This window comes from Apostichopus japonicus, chromosome 14 (genome assembly GCF_037975245.1).
Source record: "Apostichopus japonicus isolate 1M-3 chromosome 14, ASM3797524v1, whole genome shotgun sequence".
Classification (NCBI taxonomy): domain Eukaryota; kingdom Metazoa; phylum Echinodermata; class Holothuroidea; order Aspidochirotida; family Stichopodidae; genus Apostichopus; species Apostichopus japonicus.
In genome coordinates, this window is record NC_092574.1 from 20,518,818 (window position 1) to 20,528,712 (window position 9,895).

The following is a 9,895-nucleotide window of genomic DNA, read 5'->3' on the forward strand; positions in this document are numbered from 1 at the left end:
ACATGCTCGGGTTACGCTAAACATTCTTTCACAGAATTGGTTACTCTAATTGGTACCCCAGGGTATTATTGAATATCGCAGTCACAACGCATTTATAGGTTTTATTTAGGAAATAAGAGAGTCAGAGATTAAGACATTTCTTGATACCATGTACCCCCCCCCCTCCCCCACTCCCTCGATTCAACCATCCTCAACTTTTGCAAGCAACTCCATATCGGTGTGGGTAGGTATGAAACTCATCAAGAAAATGCATGATATTAATACTGCTCATACTGGTTCATATTGTAATTACAACATGAAAAATCAGTTTATAAGAAATTGTTCCAACTTATAGTGATGATGACAAATTGAATTTGATATTGAAATTTAAGTTTGAACCAACGGACAGAGTCTTGTTATAGGTGTGGAAGAAACTTGTCTTATATGATACATTATGTTTCGTCTGTATTCATATCTGATATACATTATGTTTCGTCTGTATTCATATCTGATATACATTATGTTTCGTCTGTATTCGTATCTGATACATTATTTTTCGTCTGTATTCATATCTGATACATTATGTTTCGTCTGTGTTCATATCGTCCTCCCTCATTCTCGCCTTAGAATGCAGAATGCGTTTTCCTTTGACACAATCAATATATAAATATTTGGATTTCATAATATTCTAATAATATATTAAGCAATGAATATTCATGAAACCAAGTCCAAATAAACGTGACCATTGTCTGCAGTATTTTTCTTTTCTTGTTCTAATATGCCATTGTTGGCTGACATAAAGAAGGTCTTTCACTTAGACATTAGCACAATTGTTTCGCTTCTTAAACTCATTAACCAAACGTTAAATGGTTACACTATAGGGAGTCCTAAATTTGCGACCAACAAGTCTTTTTTTGTCAGTTTGGATAGTTTCAATTGTGAAATGGCTAAGAAGAATGAACAAAGAGCTTATACAATGGAGATCTTTGGTTAATCAAACAACGAAAATTAAATTAAAGAAATAAATGGAAAAAAATATATCCTATGAGTGTGACCATTCATTAATTCACCAACGTCACGGATCAGCGCGCTGTACATTTGCTTCATCTTCTTAAGGTGACGAGATCAATTTACCATCGAGAGCGGGAGAAATTGGAGACAGAAAGAGAGAATCATGGATATATTTTCATCACCTCTGTCTCTATCTTCGAGAGATGATCATTCATTCCTCTCAGTACTGCCCTTTAACGTATCAACCATCTGCCTTTCCCAGTATACAAATCATGCCACTGGTCAAAAAAAGTTTCGATGGTTCGTGCTTCTTGTAAAATAGCATCTTTGTGATGCATATAGTTTGATATTGACGTTTAATACAGACCATTGGTCATTTCTTCGTTGTCCTATTAGTAACCTTGTCGGGGAGGGGGGGGGGGTGGACATTTTACGAAGGGAATAACATAAGAGAATATTTGTTAAATGATGTAAAGGACATTTCATCTACAGAAGGCCAGGAGGGTATAGGCATTGGTGATGAATAGGTCTCTTCTCGCTAGTGTGTTTAATTATCTTTTATTGTATTATTTTATTCACGTGAGATATGTGTGGTGTTAATCATTCAAACCAGGCAGGAAATGAAAATACCATCTGTCCCAGAAATGGTTAAACTGGACAGATTGGTGTTTTTTGTATTTCATTAAATCTTACGGAATAATCATTGAATTTTGATACGTCTGATTGAAGCCAGTATTGGTCATTCCTATAGCCATTGGACAATTCGTGGTTGTATTGGAATGACCTTATTCAAGAAGGTAACATATAAAAGGAGATAATATAAAGGTCAAAAGGTCACCGGAAAATGTGGTATTAACGTCCCCTTGTACTAGTTGTCCAAACGGAAATAATATATACACACGCATGTGGTTTAATATTCTCACAATTCTGCTATTAAATATGAACTGTTACATAAATAGTTATATGGTTTGCAAAGCCAGGGCCGAAAGAGAGATGTTTCTCTCCTCAATATCCAGGAGGGTAACTATAAGGGGACAAATAGAGTTTGTCTTTCACCTCTACCCGTGCATTGGAAATCGCGTAGATTTGTCCACACTATATCATTTACATGAGACTTTAATTTTAACTATCGTTACTTTACCGGTGTTTTACCATCACTCAAACTCCGATCTGCCGATCCTCGCAATATCTCACACTTTGTTTTTCATTGCATGATAACTGGACTGTAACCACGTTGGAACCACGCCTTCTCCTATATGCATCCCACCCCTCATCCCTCACCCCTCACCCCTTAACCCCTCACCCCAACACATCCCCTTATGTAGAGTTTTACATTATAGGGTTACTCAACTTAGCCAACAATAACCATCCATCCGCAGATCTTATGAAAGGGGGTGGTTTAGGAGGCCCGAGATCAATTTGGGTAGGGGGGGGGGTATGTTATATGAGATAAAAAATAATGTATTCCTACTTTTATAATATATTTAAGGAAAGATGAAGACTCCAAAAGAGTGCCCGGGACATAAATGTCCCTTGACCCCTTTTGGTTTTTGAAACTCCTGTCCATGCTCGCCGATTGTTGAAACCCACCCACCACATCTTTGTCGAGCCCCACCCCATCTCTGTGGAGTCCCACCCCCATCCCATTCTCTGCCGTGTTCCTGTGTGATAACTGTTTAGGGACATTAGGGAATTATCAAAGCGTTGCTTTATTCGGAGACGTTTGAGTTAATGAGTACAAGCTGCCCTTGGTTTGGTGCTATACGATAGGTTAACACATATCTAGGTCGAGAATAAAAAAAAACCACACATTGAAATCCTTAGATCATGTTAGCGCCCCTCTTTTAATAAGGCAAGCTTCTACTTAAAATTCTTATCTGCGCCATTGGATTTAGGGCCGTTGAGACGTTAACGCTTGGGCAAGATTAAAGTATCAACATCATTCAAATTTACTTGAATCCGTCATTAATGTCAATTAGGTTGGCATTCACTCGTAAAGTTCTGACAGAAAGATTCCTTGCACCTACCTATATCTTTATATCCATTTGTATTCTAATTAGCGACCACTTTAAGATTTGTTCATTATTGTTCTATCTCTAGCCACCCCTCCCCCTCCCCAACCCCACCCTCTCTATATATAAAACATAACCACACACATAGTCGATAATATGAGGACTTGGGTGTTAGTTATTTTTTCTGGCTACGTATATCGATGCTAACAGTCTCCATGTAAAAGTAAAACTAAAGCAAGACGTAGATGAGAATATCCTTCCGAAACAAAAGTTTTCACCTTGCCTGTAAACACGACTCTCGGAATCAGACTGCAGACGAGAGGGGGGGGGGGGGGGAGGAGGTGTTACAGTCCGGTGCCCGTCCACGCCCCGGGATCTATTAGTGGGCTCGCGATATAGGGGGAAACAAATAATGGCTTCTCATTTCTATAATATATATGTACTTAAGGGGGAAAATGAAGATTCCAGAGGGTGCCTGGTGACACCATTGTCGTCAGGGTTCGACCTGGCTCTTGACACCTCTGATGGCAGATGTTAATTCATTCGATAATACGTCATCGGTTGATGTGATATCAGTATTATTTCAGTACATTTTCAAGCTTTATTAAGATGCGTGATAGAACGTGATAGTCGTGTCCGATTCATAACGCACTAAAGACACACACGACAGCATACAAGTAAGGATGAATCAGAACTAATTACACAAACATCAACAGGCGTTAACGTTAGTTGAACAAATACCAAGAAGATCTTATCATTCTATAACAGACAGTTAAAATAAACATTAGCACTTACAGTATGTTTCCTTTACTGTTTTTTTTTTGAAAATTTTCCGATAAGATTATAATATCATTTTAACAAGTCAGTGGGTTAAGTTTCATTCCCAACAATGAAAACACTTCTTAATGTCCGAAAATGTTTATACTTGGATGTATTATATATGACGTCACATAAGGACTCAATCAATAACTGTGCGTATACCTTCGAAAAATTTGAATTGTTCAAACAATTTCGGTTAACGCACATATACCCGTGGACTCAAGGCATGTAGCTTTGAACACTATACTGCAATACGGGGGGTGGGGGGGGGGAACAAAAATTATTTTATCTGATTTGTAATCCCGATATCAAATCACAAATCAATCATCTTAAATTTTTACAAAGCAACTGGTTTCTACTTTGCCGGAGGTTCCACATCAAGGTCGGATCCAGGGGGAGGGGATGGGGTGGGGTGGAACAAACCCCTTTTTGTAATCCCACACACAACATAAGACGTAGTTATATAACCTTGCGTGTAGACCTAATACATAACCTGTAAATGTACCATTTCACGTCTAAAACTTCATGTGTTATTTTATGTATTTACGTTTTAGCTCGGAGAGGACTCCCATACACGAGAAGCGGCTTCAAATTACCCATGAGTCACACCCCTTCCTCCACTGTTCGTAGGAAATAGCTGACGTCATATTTCAGAACATGTTTGTGTCTCTATAGACTAACAGCTTTGATTACCTACAAGTAATATACTCTCAATTCGTCTATCAGAAATTCCATTGTAGACGATTTTTTACGATGTCATTCAAATCACGTATCGGAAACATTCGAAAGTGTTTTGTGTGTCATAACCATCCTTCCTAAATCTTATAACTTTTAAAGCGGCAGTATGGGTTTGTTAGTAACATTACCCGTTACACATCATGCATGCAGGGAACTGAGCAACAAAAAAACACGAAATTGGCACAATTTTGTCAAATCTCAATACTCGCAAATATTGTTTAGCATTTAGTAGAATGTTTACAGCCGTCGACAATGAATTATTGATCTGATTCCTTGAAAGTTGAACCTTGCACATGGAACTGCATGGAAAGAGTTCATTGTTATAGTAAAGAAACATAACTACCAAACGTTCGATATTATGATGATTAACATCGTTATTCCTGCATAACCCCACCCACCCCCACCCCAATAGAAAAGGTAACATTATCACTGAAGTGCATTGTGTTTAATGACCAAGTAAAATTCGACAATATTAAATACATTTCATCTTCGTAAATTTGATGTATTGTTTCTGATTAATTATTATGACTAATATAGTTTTAACAAAATCGGCCTGAAATGTCGAGGAGTGCATTTATTGCAGGTTTATGAGAACATAGCTATAATAGTTTGTTTGCATTTAGCTAAAATAAATCCAGTTAAAGCGAAGAAAAATTGCCGTGAAGTTCAAGGGCAATTTCAAGATATTTGTTAAATTTATGCCAGCCTACTTGTTACTTTAAAGACATTACAGCTTGTTCTAATTCCCAAATCAGAACACATCCTTTTACAGTTGTTAGCTACAGATCCTATTTCAACTCGATAACAAAAGGTTTATAAAAAGCATGCATGCTCAGAATGTTCGGATGACAGTTCGTCATAATCCGGAAACACGTGACAGCAAGTAAATGCCTACTTCTCGGCCTTTTGACTAGTATCATGTGTAGTATCTGTTCCCTTTCGAGGGGAATGGTGATGCACACCTGACGATGATCACACAGTCACAGTCTCGATGCAAGGGGACTGGGGTTGAGAGCGGATCAGTCGTTTGGTAGTTTGGTTTTCGTGCCCAGGTTCTTTCCTGGGCGACTTTTTCTTAAAAAGTAGTATATGCCTGCAGTTGTTTTTATATGTACAAATATAGGTGAAGAAAATTCCGAATTGCCTTTAATTAGAGACTTTAATCAAGTTAACAAACAGTATGTACAGTAGCGTATAGCAATGTGCAGCTGCAGGGATTCGGTGCAGCGATAGAAATGGGCCCTTTTGAAGGAGAGCCACCAAAACATTGTTGGGATTGGGTGAACAATTTTAGATACTTATATACCTCTATAGACTCCCGGTTATGGAACTCTCAGACCCCAATGAGTGAATGGGCGGGGTGGGGGTGGGATGGTTCTTTGTCACATGTATAAGTAATTTGTTTCTAGCGTTAAGTGTTGCACGATGTGAAATGCTTATTATAACACGACAAACGAAAACAAAGACAATACGGATGGGTAGAGAAGTAGAGGGGGGGGGGTTGCAGCCCTTAAGACCGGGGTATATTAGGCGGCCTTGTGAGATATGGGCTAAGAATAATGTATTCTGATATTCGGGGAGGGGGGGTGGGGTCATATAAGCCCACGAACGTACTATGAACATATGAAGATTTTAAAACAGGGGCCCGGTAACAAAATGGCACCGGAGTGCGACCTGGCATTTTGCTCCCCTATGCAGACCAAAGGAGGCCAACCTCTATTTAAGCGAGCACCGAAAATGACAATATATAGTTTGTTTATTGGTGTAACCGATATTTCATGAAACTATTACATTTGAGCAGTACCAAGTCAATCATTCTTACCCTTGCTCTTTCTATCATCTAACGTTTATTGAGCAAGAAAATATCTTTCGAAAATTCAAAAGCGAGAAATAACTTACGTTACATATTATTTTGAGCATCGCGCCTGTGGTATGCCCTGCCATAAACACTCATCTTGAAATCATGTATTTTTATGCCTCATACATTGTTTATTATCAGGGGCGTCAATCCGATTTGAAACGTGGGGGGGACGGAATCGATTCGAGTATTCCGGCCGTAAGTACTATCTAAGCGGAGCGCCACCATCGGTTGGCGCGCAGCGTACAAGAAAATTTTTCTTCTGGCAGACCCCTCAGATTGCAGGAAACGGCACTTCCCGTGCATTATGGCAGAAAGCAACACCCCTAAAATTGATAAAAATTTCCGGCAATTTTTTATTTTGGGAAATATTCTCGAAGGAAGTGATCCAATTCCTCGTCTCCCAGAAGCGCCCAACATTTAAGATATCGAAACATTTTCGTGTTGGCTGATCCATGATCACCGCCCATCAAGGGCGGCGGAAGCACTTTTAATCTGGGGGGGGGGCACCGACATCAAAGGGCACTTTGCAGCAATTCGATTGGACTGATGCAGCCTTATATATTTAGTACCCTTTACAACTCTTATTGTATTATCTTATTTGTACACACATCACTCCATCAACGCCCCCCCCCCTCCTCTCAAAGAAAATATGCATACTAGCACTGCAATATCCAATGTGCAAATTGGAAAACAAGAAACAAGTTTTCTTTTGAGACAAAATGAGGCGAAATCATGCTAATTGCTAATGTAGGAATCTTCCGAATTCGAGTTTATTTCTTGTTAATATCTTAACAAATTTGTTTCATTCGAAATAGCTTTGAGTTTGACCCACAGAAATTCACTAAGAGTCAGAGGCGTAGCCAGGAGTTGCAAAGTTGTATGCACGACTATCTGAGCGGAGCGCCACCATCGGTTGGCGCAGAGCGTAGTAGAAAATTTTTGGTTTTACAAACCCCTCAGATGGCCGGAAAAAGGCCCTTCCCGAGTGTTCATTCTGGTTCCCTGGCCTCTTGCTAACTTGAGACACCTCAATTTTTATGTAGAAAATGGGCACATTTTTAACCTGGGGAAAAGTGGGGGCACGTGCCCCCTGTGCCCCCCGGTTCCGCCGCCCTTGCCGCCCATGCCCGTGAGAAGTGGTGACTGGGTGAAGAAAAAGTCATGCCGTTTGAAAACATGGGCAGAAAAAGTGAAAGTAGCGAAACCTAAGGTAAAACGCGCGATAACGAAGTGATTATTTTCCAGGTTAATTGAGACTGTATCAAACGCGAGCTTAGGACAAACATATTCAAAGGTAATGGCATTACTAATCCCGATATGTCGTCTTTGAGGTGTGTGGAAAATCCGCAACGACCATCAAAGAGCAATTGAATATTTAGTCTACTTTTCGATTTCGAAAACACTTTTTTTTGAAATTATGACAAAATTTTATGACACCTTTGAATTTTTTCGGGGGGGGCCTGTGCCCCCGGACCCCAATGGGCACGACGCCACTGACCCCAGGGCCTCAGATATAGGCCCATTGCAGGGGTGGGCAACCTTTTGAATGAATGGGCCAGATTTTAGGAGTGAAAGATTGACAGGGCCGCACCTAACCAACGGCCTGCTGCTGATTTCAAACCTTTGATTCCGAGGACGTTCAAGCATTAGGTGTGTGTACTTAATCTGTATTCACAAAACCATAATGTCAATACAGTCCTGTTGATAATTAATGGTGATAATAGACCAACCTGACAGCATCATAAGTGCAGATAAATTCTAAGCAGCTAGCTCGTTTTTGGCGATGATGCAAAATAGATTGATTTTTTCTTTTTCTTGAGACATCTCACGGGCCGCAAAAAAATCACTGGCGGGCCGCATGTGGCCCGCAGGTTGCCCACCTCTGGTCTATAGGAACGATGTCCCAAAATTTCCCCGGACATATAGGCGAAGGAAGCTATCCGCCGCGACTGCATGTGAGTTTCTCGACTTTCTGTCCTGGGAGTCATATCACAAAATGGTGCATTTCCTCATACGCCATTATTAATAATTTAAATAACTAACTAATAAGGCACAGCCCATATCCGAGTTCGTGTAGCGAGCTTAGCGCAAATTTGGCGCCAGCATGTTAAACCAGGTTGCTAGGTCTACGAGAATACATTTACATGAAATTTGAAAACAAGGATAGCAAGACAAACAACTTTTATTATGTTTTCAGGACCTCACACATGCGCATGTATCGTCAGACTTAGAATAGGTCCCATGTGAGTGGTGGCTTAAGTGATGAAGGCATGAAAATAAATCAGTGGTTGTTCGTTGGAGTCCTCAAGCAAGTTACCTCGGTTGCTAGGTGGATTTGCATCTGGTTATCGGGTGAATTCTGGTCGCAGCGTACTATGTAACCACCATGTACTCAGGGACGTACCTAAGGCCTGATGATTGGGGGGGGGGGGGTGTAGTGGCTGAAAATCGGTTTTGAAGCCAGAAAATTCCAACTGCTGCTTTGTACCCCCCCACCCTCCCGCTACTCGTCAACGATACGGTCAGTGTCAGTCAGAAAACCCAATCTTTCGCGACTGCACTTCTGTTACGAACTTGTTGCAATACATTTGTACCCACTGGCACTCATTTCAAAAACTTATTGCCCCCCCCCCCCACCCCAACCAAATATTTTTGTGAAATTCGGGCAATATGCTGATAGCTTTTTTGATAATTTGCAATGTGTTTTTCAGTGGTTATACTGATATTATTATTACCCAACAATTATCACCAATACGGAAGGGTAATAAGACGGAAAATGATTGTATGCTATTTGCATGCGATGTAAAAACCGATGCATGCCTGTATGATATGCACATGATCATGTGTGATGCGCGCGTAGCGCGCGAAAAATGTTGGTTATATTTTTCGGGCAAGTCGTTACAACCCCCCCCCCCCCCCCACAAAACAAATTGGGCTCCTACGCCTATTACGGTAGTTCTATTAGGCATTTTTTGTAGTATTCAAAATCATAAGAAGTTTTGTACGGTGGAGTATAAGAATCGCGAGAAACAATTTCCCAAAGTGGCAAGGAAAACGTGGTAAATATGACCGGTTAAAGGTCAATTTTGACCGAAATTTTTTAAAAATTTTACATGAAAAGGCCTAGATAAACTAGAGTGCGACAGTCGGAAATTCCGACTATCGCACTCCAATTTTCCAACTAGCGTCAGTTTTACCATGGCTTGGGGGTGAGACACACTCACACCCCCTCTAACGACGTCCCTGCGCGGTGAATATGGAACACGATCACATGGTTCAGCCTCTGTTGAGTCATGGTGCTCCGTAGCCTTGTCTTCAAACGCCTCAAAGCACTAAAAGATCTCTCGGCTTCCGTCGAACTGGCGGAGGAGACGAGGAGCAACCGCAAGAGAGCTTCGACTTCACCAAACATAGCCCGTACCACTGGATTCATCAACTTAATATTTGTCTATACCCTTCAACCGACGACGAATTT